The sequence below is a fragment of the Vipera ursinii genome, assembly GCF_947247035.1.
Source record: "Vipera ursinii genome assembly, chromosome: Z".
Classification (NCBI taxonomy): Eukaryota; Metazoa; Chordata; class Lepidosauria; order Squamata; family Viperidae; genus Vipera; species Vipera ursinii.
In genome coordinates this window covers 110,773,130-110,791,311 of record NC_139517.1, presented here as the reverse complement: position 1 = coordinate 110,791,311, position 18,182 = coordinate 110,773,130, and positions in this window count along the sequence as shown.

The window sequence follows — 18,182 nt, the reverse complement described above, 5'->3', positions numbered from 1 at the left end:
ACTTTCGGGTAACTCAACAATGAAGTCCATGGCTATATCCTGCCATGGACGAGTAGGGTCGGCCACTCTCTGTAGGAGGCCCAAAGGTTTTCCCACCATAGGTTTAGTGGTAGCACAAACGTGGCATTGCCGCACGTAGTCCTCCACTGTTTTTGTCATGTGTGGCCACCAAAACTGCCGACGTGCCAAATGCAGGGTCTTCAGAAACCCATAGTGTCCAGCTTGCTTGGTGTCGTGACACCGATACAGCACTCGTTCCCGTAAAGGGGCTGGTACATAGATTCGGGTCCCATGCCAAGCTAAGCCATCACACATGGTCACGAGCTCTGGGTGGGTCTGTAGCCAGGTGTCCCCCTGAAGGGCTTTCCTAAGGTCTTCACAGAACTCGTCCTGTGCTGCAAGAGCAGTGTTCCCCTCCTGTACTGGACCTTTGGTAGGCACAAGCGCTTGTACAACGTCCTCCCTCTTCCCCTCAAACTGCGGCATATGCGACAGCGCGTCCGCCAGGACGTTTTTCCCCCCCGGAACATACTTCAATGTGAAGCAGAATCGTCGGAAGTACAGTGCCCACCGTACATGCTTGGGGGAAAGCCGTCGGGGTGTCTGCAAAGCCATCAGATTTTTATGATCCGTCCACACCTCAAACGGGTGGACAGCCCCCTCCAAGTGATGTCGCCACAGTTCCAGTGCCCAGCGTACCACAAAAGCCTCCTTCTCCCATATTGCCCAGGCACGCTCTGCGGGAGACAATTTTTTAGACGCATAGGCACATGGTTGAAGCACCCCGTCGTTGTTTCGTTGAAGAAGGACGGCTCTGAGGGCAATGTCGCTTGCGTCGGCTTGGACCACGAAGGGCAGAGCAGGGTTTGGGTGTCGTAAAATCGGTTCTTTAGCAAAAAGAGCTTTTAACGTATCAAAGGTTCGTTGGCACTCTGCAGTCCACCCCACCCGTAATCCGGGACGTGGTTGTACTGTTAGCTGTCGTGTGCGGAGAAGGTCCGTAAGTGGCAGGGCTATGGCTGCAAAACAGGGTATGAATTGGCGATAAAAGTTCGTGAAGCCTAGAAACCCTTGCAACTGCCGCCGTGTCCACGGGGCCTGCCACTGCTGGATGGCCTCCACCTTCTTTGGGTCCATTTCCACCCCCCCTGCAGAGATTCTGTACCCCAAATAATCGAGTTGCTTCCGGTGGAACCCGCACTTGGACAGTTTAACAAAGAGCCGTGCGTCCCGCAATTTAGTTAACACCCGCCTAACCAAGGCGACGTGCTCTTCCATCGTCTCGGTGTAAACCAGGATGTCGTCTAGGTAGACCAAGACCCCACGATATAAGAATTCATGCAAGACCTGGTTAATCATTTGCATGAAGACAGCAGGGGCACCCTGTAGCCCAAACGGCATCACCCTAAACTGGAAACTCCCCAGTGGACAGTTGAATGCCGTCTTCCACTCGTCCCCTGCTTTGATTCGGACACGATAATAGGCCTCTCTGAGGTCCAGTTTGGTAAAGACCCGGCCTTTAGCCAGGTGGGCCAACAGGTCTTTCATTAATGGGAGCGGGTAAAGGTGCTCAACGCACACCGTGTTCACACCGCGATAGTCCACGCACAGTCTAAGCCCACCATCCTTTTTCTCGCGGAACAGCACGGGCGCCGCCATCCTAGACCGTGCTGGCTGGATGAATCCCCGCTCCAGGTTTTTGTCGATGTACCGCCGGAGTTCCTGCATTTCTTTCGGGGACATAGCGTACATCCGGGGTTTTGGTAGCTTAGCACCCGGCTCCAGCTCGATGGCGCAATCCGTGGAGCGGTGAGGTGGTAGCGTGTCGCACTCTCGCTCACCGAAGACGTCCAACAGGTCGGAGTACTCGCGGGGTACCTGAGCCTCTTGCGCTAACCCACCCGCGCAGGCCCTCTCCCGTTCCCCCGTGTGTAGTGGTCCCAGGAATGCGTGCTCTCGTGGAGGCTGTGGGCCCAACCCCAACCGGAGATGGCGGCAACCCCCCTCCCACCAGATCGTGGGGCCCCACCGGTCCAACCATGTGAGCCCCAGAATAACTGCCTCGGTCATGGAAGGCACCACTATAAACCGCAAAGTCTCCCAGTGATCGCCCATCTCCAACCGGATCGGTTCAGTGACGTGAGTGACAGGTGCCCCCCCAAAAGAGACCCATCCACCTGCTGAAAGCGTAGAGGGCTAGCCAGCCGCCTCACCGTAACCCCCAGTCCTACTACCACTGCTTGGCTCATTAGGCACCGTGTGCTACCTGAATCAACGAGGGCTTTATACGCTTTCCTCTGTCCCGTACGGGGACTGACCAGCACCACAGGGAATACGAAGGGACAAACCGGAGCACTTACCATTGGGTCCTTGTCTAGACCCTGTTCCTCTGGACTCTCGTACGGTGCAGGTTGTGTTTCTACCGGCGTCTCCACCCGAACAGGAGCAGTTGGTCTGGAGACATCTCCGCCTAGTTGGTGAGCGGCTCGTGTCCGCTCCATGGATCTCCGGGTTCCGGTCCCCCGTGCTGGGGAGACAGAAGGGGCTGGCCGGGCAGGAGGCAGAGGGCAATCGACTGCCCGGTGTCCTGGCTGGTCGCACCTGAAACACCTCAGGACAGCCCGTGCTGGCTGGGAGGAAGGCCGCGTAGACGCCCCCACAGACGGCTCCTCCACTTTCGTCTTCTCAGTCGGCCGTCGGCTTCCAGAAGGAGGTTCGAACCGGCCTCGCACGTCCTGCAAACCCACGTCCAACTCCACGGCCACACGGTACCACTCCTGCAGTCGCGCTGGAACGCCGCGGACCACACAAGCCCGGCGGAGAGCCCCATCTAGGCCAGCCCTAAAATGGTGGACAAGAAGACGCTCCGGCCACGAACGCAACTTCCCGGCCACCTTACGGAATTCCCTCACATACTCCACTGCAGATCTGCCTCGCTGCCGTAGAGAAAGGATGTCGGCTTCGGCCCGCTGCACCCGGGAAATGTCCTCGAAACGAATCCGCAATGACTCCAAAAACAAGCCAACATCCCCGAGCTCCCGAGCGTGGTCACTGTATAAATCGGCCGCCCAAGCCGCTGCCTCTCCTTGCAGGCAAGCTGTTACTGCCACCACCATAGCCCGCTGGGACACGTAAGCCTGAGCATACTGGTCCATATGTCCTATCACCTGGCCCAGGAACATCGCCAGGCGGTCGGGGTGGCCATCATAGGTAACTGTCAAAGGTGGTGGTCCCCATACCACTCCGGGTCCCCATGAACCCACTTGCGGCCCCAGCACAGGAGAAGCTCCAACTAGCCGTGTTGTCGATTGGCCTGGCCTATCGTCCGTCCCTGACCACATCCCTGCAGCACCTCGCCCGAGGCCTACAGGAGCAGAACCCTCACGAGGCATGCCAAGAGCAGGTTGGTTCTGGTAGGATGGCGCATCCAGAGGTGAATGGGTCAGCGCAGCCCGTCCTGCCGGAGGCCCGGCAGGGGACCATTGGCCTGGCTCTTGGCCACCAGCCTCCCCGAACCTGGTCCGCAAAATGTCCATAGTCTGGTTGCCTGGGGTGGTGGAATAACTCCACTCCTCTCCCTCGTCCTCCACAAGGCACCGCTCCCTCCAAACTGACGAAGGGCCCCTCAGCCAGGGTTCGTGGGCCTCCTCATATCCTCTGTGGCCCAGGGCAGGGCCCGGCCTCCTCCCTCTGCCGAGGCCTTGGCCCCCTGCCTCCCTTGGCTCCACCGTGCAGTCCTCAAGTAACGACGGCCGCTGCCTAGGCCGAACCGCCGGAAGCACAACCTCTCCCACGTCCACCGTCCTGGAGGAGGCTGCACCAGCCCCGGCCCCCATCTCAGGCCCGACCTCCTTCTCAGAAGTAGCCGCCGGGGCGGGCCCCTGCAATCCCTCCGCCATGACAACTCACCCACTTGTCGCTCGGAAGGCAAAATGAAAGGGTGAAAACGCTGGCTTTCTCTCAAACCTCGTCCGGAGAGCAGGAGATTCAAGCAACCGAGACGAGAGCTGAGTTTCCAAAATGGTTTATTAAGCAAAAGCAAATGATCTTCAAACGGAACAAAGCCAGCGTTGGCTGCTACCCGCATCCAACACTGTTAAATACACATTGCATGTACACACCCATGCCCCACCCAGCCGCACCCACTTCCGCCCATCCCCTACTTAACTCCCGTTTCTCCCAAACACCTCCCTTTGCGACACGCCCTGCCACCCGGCACCCTCTACCTCCCAGGTGAGTCTCCTCGCGAACGCTCATCCCGTCGCCGCTAGTCACCACCCCCACACCCGTCCCTGATCCCGGCACCTTTCCTCCTGTTACACACATAGCTTCACCCTGCCGCTTGCCCCCCTTTCGCAAGGCTGGCAAGCCCCCAGTTCTCTTATTTTGAAAACGGGCTCCGCTGCCGTGGGCCCCGCCCACCAGCGCTGCAAGGGCCGATTCACTATCTGGTTTGGGCCCATGGTCCTGCGAGGCTACCGTAGCCGGCAGGACGAAGCTGAGCCCAGGACCCTGCGAGGCTACCGTAGCCGGCAGGGCGGGGCCAGGTTGCGCAGAGGGAGGAGGCCATCGTTGCTGCCGCAGCCGTTGGGGCGTTCTCTCGCCCCGAGCCCCAGGAGCAGGTGAAGTGGGCGGCCGTTGGGGCGTTCTCTCGGCCTGAGCCCCACGAGCAGGTGAAGCGAGCGGCCGTTGGGGCGTTCTCTCGGCCCGAGCCCCAGGAGCAGGTGAAACCGGCGCCGGTGAGTGTCGCGCCCGTGGCGCCGCTGGGCGTCGAGCCTGCGGGGCGCGACAAAAAGCAGCGAAATCAATTTCTTTTCTCACCTCCTACTCTCCAGCATAGTACCCATTTATCATCAAATATGCATTAAAACATGAATTTTCCTTTGAAACTGAAACAGTTATGATAAATTATTGACAGCTCAAACTATTAGACCACAGCATCTTATTTATGGAGTTAAGATGTTGATGCCTTTCTAACAATATGTCACCGCTACTATGAATGGACTATAAAACAGAAAGCATGATAACTTTTTGCTTTACAGTAACCAGCAGAACAGATTCACAACTATAGAAATGAAATCTGATTAAATTTCATAGACTCATCTAATAACGGCCCACATATATTTTATAACATAGCACATTTTCTAGAGAAGAATTGATAAATGTGCAAACTGGGAGGTTAATGTTAAAGCAGCAAATGCAGTTCTGTGAAATCATGATCTATAACAGACATGTCAAACACAAGGCCCGCGGGCCACAAACGGCCTGCCACATGATTGAATCCGGCCCGCACAACTCTCCCAGAAATTACAAAGGTCCGCCCCCCCACCACCTTGGCGCCAGCCCGGCTGAGCACTTGCTCAGTAGGAGGCAAGTGCACGTGGGCTGGTGGAACTCAGTACCATTTGCATCTCATTAGTCTCCTGCGGCTCCAAAAAAAAGTGGAGGAGGAGGAGGTAGGAGGTAAGAGGGAGTGAGGTGGGATACGGGGGAGGGGAGGACGAGCAACACCCAGCCGGTGAGGGGGAGAGATGCCCAGGCAGTAAGGCAGACTTGAGGTAGCCGGAGAAAGAGCCACAGATGGCTCCCCTGCCGGGCTTCTTTCACACACGGGCTCCTTTGCCGGGCGCTGCTGAGAGTGAGCAGAGGTGCCCGACCTGGATCCTGCAAGGCCCGGCTGAGATGCACCCCCAGCAGCGGAGCCGCTCCGGTTTCTCTGCCAGGCTTCTTTCACACACGGGCTCCTCTGCCAGGCTTCTTTCGCGTGCGAGCTACTTTGCCGGGTGCTGCTGAGGGTGAGCAGAGGCGCCTGGCCTGGATACTGCAAGGCCCGGCCAAAACGCGCCCCCAGCAGCACCAAGCAAAGTAGCTCGCACGAGAAACAAGCCCAGCAAAGTAGCTCGCACGCAAAAGAAGCCCGGCAGAGGACCTGGAGCGGCTCCGCTGCTGGGGGCGCGTCTCGGCTGGGGCCTTCCAGGATCCGAGCCGGGCGCCTCTGCTCGCCACCCCGGCTCCTCTGCCAGGCTTGTTTCGAATGCGAGCTACTTTGCCGGGGGCTGCTGAGGGTGAACAGAGGCGCCCGGCCCGGATCCAAACAATATACTTTTACTGGCAGGGATATGTAAATTCCACATACAATATGTCTGGCAAAGGAACGATGGAACCAGAAGCCTTAAATCAATGGTGTAAAAAGTTCAATGGAAGACGACCGTTCCCTTGAGACTTATTTAATTTTGGATTTGCATGCTGCTTACTGGACAATCTTTGGAAGGCAGAGACCAAAGGCTTTTTCTCTGCATGGGCTGTCCAAACTGATGTGTGAGTGACACGCTTTTGGGGGTGGGGGGGGTGATCCTGGTAAACAGCTTGCATGGGAGTTTCAGCAAGGGCTTCACGCTTATTCTGCATCCCTTCACTGGATGAAAAGAGATTTGGTGGAGGGTGGGAAGCCAGGGAATGCCTGGACAGAATTGCTGTTTGGGCTTGCACTTTCTTTTCCCAAGGAGCAAAGGCTGCCGTTTTCTGCCAGTGCTCTGAAACCCATCTGTGCAATTTTATAAATGAGGAGACCAAAAAAAAAAAAATCTGATTAGAGCGCAAGCAAGAGCAGAGGCGATCAGGGCTCTAAGGAGCTGAGGAAAGGGGTCTGGGACATCTTTTATTTGGGGCAGGGGAAAGAAAGGGAGTTTACCCACTGATGCAAATTCCTAGCTGGCCTGCCTTGTTTTCAGCGCCACTCTGGCTGCCCGCCATCCACCTGCCAAGTCGCGGAGGACAAAAGAAACTACTGAGGTCTCCAAGGAAGCAGATGGTGGCAGGCCGTAGGCTGGTCGACCAAGTGGGGGGGGCAGGGCGGGCCCCGTTTACCTTTCGAGCCACAGGAACCGGCCTGCTCTTCCAACAGGGGCGCATCTCGGCCAGGCCTTGCAGGATATGGGCCGGGCGCCTCTGCTTGCCGCTCTGGCTCCTCTGTCGGGCTTCTTTCACGTGCGAGCCACTTTGCCGGCCGCTGCTGAGGGCGAGCAGAGGCACCCGGCCCAGATCCTGCAAGGCCCTGGCCGAGACACGCCCCCAGCAGCGTAGCCACTCCGGCTCCTCTGCCAGGCTTCTTTCGCGTGCGAGCTACTTTGCCTGAGGCTGCTGGGGGCGCGTCTCGGCCGGGGCCTTGCAGGATCCAGGCCGGGCGCCTCTGCTCGCCGCTCCGGCTCCTCTGCCGGGCTTCTTTCTCATGCAATATCTGGGCCAGGTGCTTCTGAGGGCAAGCAGAGGTGCCTGGCCCGGATCCTGCAAGGCCCCGGCCGAGACGCGCCCCCAGCAACGTCAGGCAAAGTAGCTCGCATGCAAAACAAGCCTGGCAGAGGAGCTGGAGCAGCTCCGCTGCTGGGGACGCGTCTCGGCCGGGCCTTGCAGGATCCAGGCCGGGCGTCTTTGCTCGCCTCTCCGGCTCCTCTGCTGGGCTTGTTTCGTGTGCGAGCTACTTTGCTGGCCGCTGCTGAGGGAAGATCTCTGGAGAGGAGCACAAGGTGGCAGGGAAGCTGCATGAGGGAAGGCTGCTCCAACAAGCCAGCATCCTTACCACGCATGAGTGGAAATGGGGATTCCCTTTAAAGAAGGGCCAGCCTCCCTCATGCAGGACTGGGAAGTGCTGCTCCCTGCCTCCTCTTGCTCTCCAGAGATCTGTCAAGGCAGAAGAAGGAACACACACACACACACACACACACACACACACACACACACACTCCAAGCTTGGAGACTAGGAGGCTATCTACATCTGAGCTAACAAACTACCAATCATGCCTGGGCTTGGGAAGAAGGCGCTTTCCATCTGCACATGCTTGGCTGCAGATGTTTGGGGAGGTGAAGAGCTTGTGGGGCAATGAGATGTCCCCACATCAAATTAGCTGGTGCAACTTGTTCTCTCCTGACCCAGGCATTTCGAGTAAGCTGCGCTGAGTGAGCAGCATTGAGCTGGCCATGCCCACTTGGTCACGCCCACCTGTCCACGCCCACCCAGCCCCCTGAGGGCAACCATAACGCTGATGTGGCCCTCAGTGAAATTGAGTTTGACACCCCTGATCTATAACAACAACAACAACAAACAAACAATAATTATCATGATCAGGTAAAAATATCTCAGCACTGGGAAACAGACCATGAAAACATCAACACAACATCCTGTCACAGGTACCCTCAAGAATGGTTATAAAACTATAAATAATTTTGATCCTGTGGATTGCCTGGACCTGTCCTTTCAGTTCTTTTCACAGTATTTTGGAAGTGTTTGCCACTGCCTCTTACTTAGAGCTAAGAGAGAATGGCTCATGGTCACCCAGCTGGCTTGATGCTTTAATAGTAATTACACCAAACTGGCTCTCAATGTTTTACAGGTAATCCTCAACTTACAACTGGTTGTTTAGTGATCATGCAAAGTTACAATGGACCTAAGTTAGGGCAATGATCAGGCCATCTTTGCAATCATGCGACTGAGCTTCAGGTGCTTGGTGAAAAAATAACTTTTACCACTTCTTTGCAGCGTCCCACAGTGACTGTTTTATGATGCTTTTGCTGAAAACTATCACTTTTGGTTTTCAGCAAAAGCATATCCATAGTGAGTGGTTTTGCATAGATTGGGTTGTTTGGCAACCATGTTAGCTACTTTACATCTACCACATGCACTTAATTACTACCACAAAAAAGATCATAAAATCTGGTAAGTCACATAATAATAATAAATAATAATAATGACTAACCTATTTTACAACTATCATGACTTGCAACCGTAATGGGCAGGCACCATTATAGTTGTATGTTGAGTGCTATTTGTATTACCTTTATTCAAACTGACTAGAATTGTTGTGCACAGGTCTAGTTGCTGTACCTTTCAAAGGCTACTGCAGATCTAGAAAAGGTAAATAGAAGAGCTTCCTTCCTTTTCGTCATAATTGCCTTATGAGGAAAGGGCACACTTATGGAGGGGAATGTTACGAAAGAATTAGGCATTATGTGATTAGGGAAAATGGAGGATGGCACGAGACCCTACTTTCTCTCTCTCTCTCATCATCTAAGATTATCCATTGAAGCTGAATGGTAGGCAGTTCAGGATTGATAATAATAAGAATCAAAATAACAGAGTTGGAAGGGACCTTGTAGTCATCTAGTCTAACCCCTCACCCAAGCAGGAGACCCTATACCAGAGGTCCCCAACCTATGGGCTGTGGCCCACTAAAAAATCGTGGCCTCTTGGCCACCAGGCCTCATGAGTAGCTGGGAAGTGCGCATACACGAGCGCATGTTCACCCCCCTTGTGCCACTGTTGCCGCGAGTGTTGTGTGAGCAGTGCCAGCATCATTATATCACATGGGCGATGGTGGTGCCATGAACTTTGTGTGAGGGGCGGCATTGCCGCAAGCAGCAGGTAGGCTGCGGCACAATTCTCGTGCAGGGGTAGTGGTGTGATCCTCGGGCAGGTGCAGCATTGCTGTGAGCCACAATGTGATCCTTGTGCTGGTGATAGCATTGCTGTGAGCCTGGCGGCAGTGGCACCACAAACCTCACAGGTGCCACTGTTGCTGAAAGCCTCGTACGCATGCTCGCAGCCCCATTTGTGCGGTGCACATGCTCATAGCCTGTTTGTGCATGTGCACACATATGTGGCCACATTCCTGTTTGTGCATGTGCATATAAGGCATCTGCCCCTCCCTCTCCCACAGGGCTGCCAACCCCAAAAGGTTGGAGACCCCTGCCCTACACCATTTCTGACAGGTGGCAATCCAGTCTCTTCTTGAAAGCTTTCAGTGATGAGACTCCCACAACATCTGAAGGCAAACTGTTCCACTGGTTGATTGTTCTCATTGTCAGAAAATTTCTCCTTATCTCTGGGCTGAATCTCTCCTTGATCAGCTTCCATCCATTATTCCTTGTTTGGCTTTCAGATGCCTTGGAAAACAGGCTGATCACTTCCTCTCTATAACAACCCCTCAAATATTGGAACACTGCTCTCATGTCTCCCCTGGCCCTTCTCTTCACTAGACTAGCCATGCCCAGTTCCAGCAACCGTTCCTTATATGTTTTAGCCTCCAGTCCACTAATCATTTTGTTGCTCTTCTCTGAATTTTTTCTAGAGTCTCGACTCTATGTTTTATAGTGTGGAGACCAAAATTGGTTGCAGTATTCTAGGAGTGGCTTTATAGAGTGGTATTAGTACCTCAGGTGATCTTGATTTAATCCCTCTATTAATGCAATTTAGGCTTTTTGGCTGCTGCAGATCACTCATGTGATCTTGATTGAATCTCTCTATTGGATCATATTTAATTGATTGTCTACTCTCACAGTTATTGCTATTAAGCCTGGTTTCATCCAATCTACAGTATATGCGTACTTTTTATTTTTCTTACCTAAATGTAAGAAAAACTTTTCCTCTACATTGAATTTCATTTTGTTAGATAGGGCCCAGTGTTCAAGTCTGTCAAGATCCATCAGGATCTTCAGCCTACCATCTAGGGCAGGCATGTCAAACTGCTGGCCTGTGGGCCAGATGCATCATGCCGGAAACCGTGCCCACCCCATTGCCAGCAATGGGGAAAAAGTCAGGATAAGTTGCATGACATCACGTGACGTCGCGAGTTTGACATACCTGATCTAAGGTTTTGGCTATTCCTGCCAGCTTAGTATCATCTGCAAGTCTGATAAGATTACCTTCTACAGCTTTCTTTAGAAGATCATATATTAACTGTGACTAGGGGGGCCTTCGCCCAGGTTCGCCTGGTGCGCCAGTTGCGGCCCTATCTAGACCGGGATGCCATGCGTACGGTCACTCATCCGCTCGTGACCTCTCAATCAGACTACTGCAACGCTCTCTACATGGGGCTGCCCTTGAGGACCACTCGGAGGCTCCAACTGGTACAGAATGCAGCCACGAGAGTTGTGTTGGGAGTCTCCCGATACTTCCATGTTACACCTTTGCTCCGTGAACTGCATTGGCTTCCAGTTGTCTTCTGGGTGAGATTCAAGGTGCTGGTAATGACCTTTAAAGCCCTACATGGCATGGGTCCGGAGTACCTTAGGGAGCACCTGCGGCCGGCGTCAACTTCCCTCCGCCCAGTGCGCTCCCACAGAGAGGGCCTCCTCAGGGTGCCACCGGTCAGAGAATGCCATCTGGTGGCCCCCAGGGGGAGGTCCTTCTCTGTGGGTGCGCCGGACTCGTGGAACCGTTTACTGGTCGAGCTCCGGATGGCGCCCGACCTTCGCTCCTTCCGACGGGATCTTAAGACCTACTTGTTTGAACAAGCCAGCCTGGCCTGATGGGTTTTGGGTTTTATTATTGCTTTTAACGTATTTTAACTTATTGTTTTAAGGCATTGGGCATTTTGTTTAATCTTTTCTTAATTTTTGTATCTTTGTTTTAGTATTTATTGCCCTGTTCACCGCCCTGAGTCCTTCGGGAGAAGGGCGGTATACAAATAAAATTATTATTATTATTATTATTATTATTATTATTATTATTATTATTATTATTATTATTATTATTATTATTATTATTATTCCCTCTTCTAAGTCATTTATGAAGATGTTGAAGAGTACTGGGCCTAGGACAGAACCTTGTGTACCCACTGCTTACTTCCCTCCATATAGATGTAGTACCATTAAGGACTACTTATTGAGTATGGTTTGTCAGCCACTTAAAAATTCATCTGTTTATCCCACTTTTTTTAGCTTTCTAAGAAGTAGGTTGTGGTCTAGTTTGTCAAATGCCTTTAGTCTAAGTATACTATGTCCATAGCATTTCGCTGGTCTACTAATTTAGTTACTTGGTCAAAGAATGAAATAAGATTGGTTTGGCATGATCTGTTTTCAACAAACGCATGCTGGCTTCTAGTTATAACTTTGTTTCTAGACGTTCACAGATCTGTTTTTTTTATTATCTTTTCCAGTATCTTCCCAGGTATTGATGTTAGGCTGATTTGTTTGTAGATTCCTGGGTCTGTTTTTTCCCCCTGTTTTGAAGATGGGAACCACATCAGCTCTTTTCCAATCCTCTGGTAGTTCCCCGGTGCTCCAGGATTTTTTTTTTGAAAGAGATGGTTCAGTGGTTCTGAGATGACATTTGCCAGCTTCTTCAGAATTCTGGGATGTAAGCTGTCAGGTCTTGTTGTGCTTGGCATCCTGCATAGATAAATGATGGAATTCACTGCAACAAGCTCAAAGCTTTTTTTTTAGGTCAGCAGCATCTAAAATGTTCTTCAAATTCATCTTCTGGATACTTCATAGATTTCATGGGATACAGAAGCAACTTTCAATTGTTTTTTTCCAGGAAAGTATTTTTAACTCTCCAATCTAATTTACAGCTTTGCAATTGCCTGATAATTTCTCCTCAAAGTTCTAACCAGGTCTGACTCAATTTAGTCTCCGCAGGTCTAAGTGCTGCATCCACTGAGTCAATTATATTTCAGGCAATATAAATATGTATATAGTTACTTGCCGAGCTGGATTGCTGTTTTGTATTAATTTTACTTTAATGTGAAAAGGAGCATGCTTTAATTTTATTACAAATGCAATGGAAGAATGCTGACTGAAGTCCCTCAAAGAGTTCTAGTTCTGTTGAGCAGTGTTGAGTTTCAGATTTATTGACTTCAATCTAGACAGCAGATATACTGATATTTTGCCAACAGCTTCAAAGGCAAAGTGGCCTGCTATGCAGACTCAGACAACAGAGATAACTGAATTTCTGTCTTCATTTTCACCACCAGAACAGCCAATCAGGATTGGACACAAAAAGAACAGATGAAGGACTAGACCAGGGGTCAGCAACGTGAAACAGTGAAAGAGCCACTCGGAACTGGTTCCTTCACAAAAGGAAAAACTGGGAGCCGCAAAAAATATGTGCGCATGCACGTACATGCGCACATGCACAGAACAGGGTTTAACTGAAGAGTGGAGCCAAGGCGAGATATGCACCTACCCTGCATATTTGAATTGATTGGTTGAACTTTTTTAGTCCCACTTTTTTTTTTGGACTGCACATGGCAGAGGACTGGGAGCCGCAGGAGACAGCTGAAAGAGCCACATGCGGCTCCAGAGCCACGGGTTGCAGACCTGTGGACTAGACTCACTAAACTGCAACAATCAGACACCAGTTTGATAAAAACCATTCAGAAATCAGGTGACTTGGTTATAAAGACAGGAGCCTAGTAAGTCTTTATCCCATATTGTTGCACGTGCTAGCATGAATGGGCTAAAATCCTCCCCATGTACTTTAACTCTTTAGAAACTGTAAATGTCAGTAGCATATCAAGAGTTGTATCTGAGACAGGAAGTCTGAACCAGTTACATATGGTGTATTTGGAGCACAATAATCCAGCAACTGTTCTTGAATCACACCAGACATCCATCGATATGGAGTTGGATATGGGAAAAAGGGGGGTTGGGGATATACAAGACAAAATACTAGGTAGAATGAGAGGGAGAGGCCACTGCTTAGACACTGATGATGTTCATGAAGATAATTTCAGCAGCCCTGGTCAACATCAGTGGGAAGTCTTTCCCATATTGTCAACATCTATTTGGAAATGAGATAACACAGTATCTGAGACTACTCACCACACCAAGTTACAATGTGCTTTGGTTGATTTTAGCTTAGAGCATGGCTGGCTGAGGAATTCTGGGATTTAAAGTCCACAAGTCTTAAGGTTGTCAAGTTTGGAGAGCCCTGATTTATTGCAGGAATCTATAAAGGATAGGTTGTAGCCTATATTTTTTTTCCTGAGTAAACTATTTGAGTTTGCATTGTTTAAGCCAAATCCATGGTTAGCACATCTGAATATCATTCTTGTCTTTTTCAATCAACCATGACTGAGCATCGTGTATGAACTCCTCTGCTAAGGGCTCAATGTTCACAGATAGTGCATGATCTCAGCCTGGAGGAACATGACAGTGAGACCATGCATTGGGCTGTTAATGAGCCCAAGCTAAAACAGTACTAATGGTGGTGTCTATACCTCATATCCGTCAGGCTCTATATTAAAAGGAAAAGGAAAAAAGAAATGTTTTGACTCAGACTTCCAGCCCTGCAGGCAGATGGGAGTGACACACCAAGTACAATCCCTATTTTATTACTGGAATTTGGCAGGAGTGAAACAGTTAAATTATACCCTTAGGAGAAGCAGATTTAACAGCCACAGTTCCCTGGCTGGTAGCCCAGAGTGCCTTCCTGCAGCTAAGTTGGTGGGCGCTGCCTAGACTGACAGGGTTGCTGGCAGGCACAGAGGATCTGCAAGAGGGTGTATTTCTGGCTAGGCATGTGACAGCCAGGAGGCCTTGAAATGTAAGTTTAATTTAGATCCATAATCCTGGAAGCTGTGTGACGTGGCAGTTTTTCTCTTTCCCATACAGATTAAATTAAAATCACTTAGCAGATAAAACTCAAGAAAGATAGCAACAAACAATTTAGTTAGAGCTCATCCCATCCCATCCCATCCCAATACACACACACACACACACACACACACACACACAGAGAGAGAGAGAGAGAGAGAGAGAGAGAGAGAGAGAGAGAGAGAGAGAGAGAGAGAGAGAGAGAGAGACTGACTTTGTAGCAGGAACTTCATGTCCCACAGGTTTGTCAGGCAAGAATCAGAATACAGAATAACAACAGAATAACAAAACAGAACAACAGAATAACAGAATGAAACACAATAACAGAATAATGGAAACAGAATTAACAGAATAAAACAGAATAGCAGCAATACAGAGTTGGAAGGGACCTTGGAGGCCTATTCTGAAAAATGAGAAAGGCAAGAAAGAAGCCTTTAATCTGACATTAGTGTTCCAACTTCAGTTCTTCCCATACCTGACTCCCATATGGAAGGTTTCAATTCTTGCAAGCGGAACAGGAGGAACTTCATTCCCTCTTTACTTTACAGGAATTCTAGCAGGTCAAATGGCATTTCAAAGTGCTTAGTGTCAAAACTATGGACCCGGCTGCCTTTAGGACCACTGCGTGCCTTTAGCTTGCCCACAGAGCAGGGAGGGCAGATGGGGAGAGAGTGGAATCCAGAGGTGGTTTATCATCATGAGAAAGCTAGAAAAGTGAAAGTTCTGTTTTGGCAAACCGAAAATGCTTCTTATAACAATTATTGGGAATTCTATTGGACAAAGTGACCTGACTGGTCAGAGGAGAGGAGGAGAACTACTCTTTTAATTAATCACTTCTGACCTTTTAATTGGAGCCAGCTTTTGCTTTCTAACTTGCCCCTATGATTCAACCCATTAAAGGTAACATTAGTTTAGTTTAGTTTAGTTTAGTTTATTAGACTTATATACCGCCCTTCTCCCGTAGGACTCAGGGCGGTTCACACTTTTTAATTCCCATATGTGTTTCTTGGTGAGGATTTCAGGCAGACAGGAGTGGATCAGACATGATGAGTCTTAGCTGGAACCAACCACTTTACCACATGCCGAAAGCTCCTGGTCCCCAGCTGGAGAGATTTAGTTGGCAGCCACCCCTGCCAATGTCAGGCCCTTACCTCGGGATGCTGGGGGGACAGGAACAGCCAGGACCCCTGCCATGGGCTCAGATGGGGTGGAATTGAGCAGCCACCCCCCTTAAGAGCGATATTTGATGGAAGCTCTGAGAAGTTGGCGTTCTTCCTGAACCAGGTCTGGGCCCACCTTGATAGTTATGGGAATGACTACCCAGACAAAGCAGCTCAATATGGCTAATCTCAAAGCAGAAGCAGCAGAATGGGTGACCATTCTCCGTGATGAGGATGCTCCTGAAATAGCAACCCCAGACGCTTTACTGGGGGAGGTCTTCAGGCATGTTTTGGAGACCCCACACAGAATCAATGGGCAGAAATGGGAGTCAGGAAAATTAGACAAGGGTCCAGGCCAGTGATCAGCACATCTGCGAATTCTGAAGAATTGCAGGGAGGTTGAGGCACTGGCCAGAACAGCTCCTAACTCAATTCTTTCGTGAGGGGTTGAGACGCAATCTATTCCAATTGTGCCTGGTCAGAGGCATCTCAAATTGGCTTGACAACTGGTATCAGTTAGTTGCCATGGTGGAATTGGATTTAACTCTGTGCAAGTACAGTGAGAGTCTTGCCCCAAGAAGGCCCATGAAAGACGATCTCTGGGAAGGAAGCAACCAGCATCTGCAGCCAGTGCACCTGCAAGGCAGCCAGTGCGCACACCTATCCTGTGCTTCCAAGCTGCGATGTGCCCAGTGCCAGCACCCTGTGCAACCTCTGCAGCACCAGCTCCTGCAAAGTCAAAGAAGCCACTGAAGAAGGGAAAAGAAAAATCACATATGATGATTAGGGTCATTGAGGACTCTCTGGATAGTGGAGGGGATCAAACTCTGACTGAAGAGGAGCCTCAAATGGTCCTGTATGACAGTGAGAGTGAGGGAGAGTATGATCCAATGGTGAGTGGACCCGTAAATCACCTTGAAGTCAAAGTAAGGATCAACGCTCTTTGGTTGGGGGTGGAGGGAGCAGCAAAAGCCCTTGTATACCCTGGTTTCTACCGTTGCCTAATAAACAAAACAATAGTGTGAAGGTTGTGGCTGGATGTAAGGAAGTTAAAGGGGCCCATCAGGTTTGAACAGGTAGATGGTTCACTGACTGGGGGAGGGGCTGCCTCTCTCCTGACCGAGCCAGTGCAGCTGGGAAACCATTTGCTTTGTGGTCCCACCCAAAAAGGCTGAAGATATGATCCTAGGCTTAGCCTGGGTAGCTAAGTGGGTCCCAGGATCTATTGGGAGAGAACTGTAGAATGAATGATCATGAAAAAATGGACCCAGGAGAATCCCAGCGAGGAAGGGAAACAATCCAAGAAGGCAGGGTTGGTGAGAAAACCAGCTAAGTGCAGCAAGAGAGCATCACAGGGAGGGGAGGAGAGGCAAACTGTTCCAAGAGACTACAGAGACTTCATGGAGGTTTTTTAGCAAGAAGGAATGTGACAACCTCCCCCCACAATGCCCCATGGACTGTGCCATTGAAATCTTATCTGGGGCAAAGCTGCCCAAGCCAAAGATATACTGCATGACTCCAAAGGAGATGAAGGAGCTAAGAGCCTATACTGATAAGAACTTGGCAAGGGGTTTCATCCAAGCAGCAGAATCAAGAGTCATGAGTTCTGTCATCCCTGACCGATAGCCAGCAGCACAAGCGATGACCAGACGACAGGAGAAAAGAAGGAGCTCAACCCCCACTGATGAATTTACACAGCAATTGAAACAGGAGCTACAGGCTGATGCCTGGTTAAAAGCCCACCAGGTGGAGTTAACTATGAGAGATGAATTGGCATGGAAGGGGGGCAAGTTATATGTCCCAGACTGGCTCCGGTTGCAGGTCCTACAATGCAGCCATGACACCAAGCAGCAGTGGTTTCTTGAAGACCCCACACCTCATGAGTCATCAATTCTGGTGGCCAAAAATGAAGAAGGACATGAGAACTATGTAGGGAATTGTGCAATGTGTGCAGCCAGTAAAAGGTTGCTAGGGAATAGTCCCGGATAGCAGAGGATAGCTGATCCATCCAGACCTTGGGAGGAGATAACCATGAACTTTATTGTAGAGTGCCCAAGAGTGGGGGGGAATACCGTAATTTGGATGGTGGTTGACCTAGTTTCATTTCATTGCTTGTGCTAGACTCCCCTCAGCTCAGAAACTGGCAAAATTATTCTTGTAACACTTTGCACTGGGTGCCTAAGCATATAATTTCAGATCAGGAGGTTCACCACAAAATTCTGGAGGAAGTTGGTGGGGATGGTAGGGTCTTCTCACAGTCTCTCTTCCACTTTTCATCTGAGCACTAAAGGTTTGACAGAACGATCCAATGCGATAGAGGAACAGTACCTGTGTTGCTATGTTAACTATCAGCAAATGAACTGGGCAGAGTTACTGCCATTTGCAGAAGTGGCTTATAACAACGGAGTACACAGTAGCACTGGATTCACTCCATTTAAGTTGGCCACTGGAGTGGAGTTCATGCCGATGCCAGGCACTCCCATGTTCAACCATCCTAAGCAATTGGGTGAGCTCTTTCCAACAAATATGGAGCGACGCAAAGAAAGCTCTAACTAAAGCAGCTGACAGTCAGAAAAAAAAGCATATAAAAGATGAGCTCTGCAGGAGGTGAAAGACAATATATCCTATCTACAAAGTACCTTAACTTTAAAT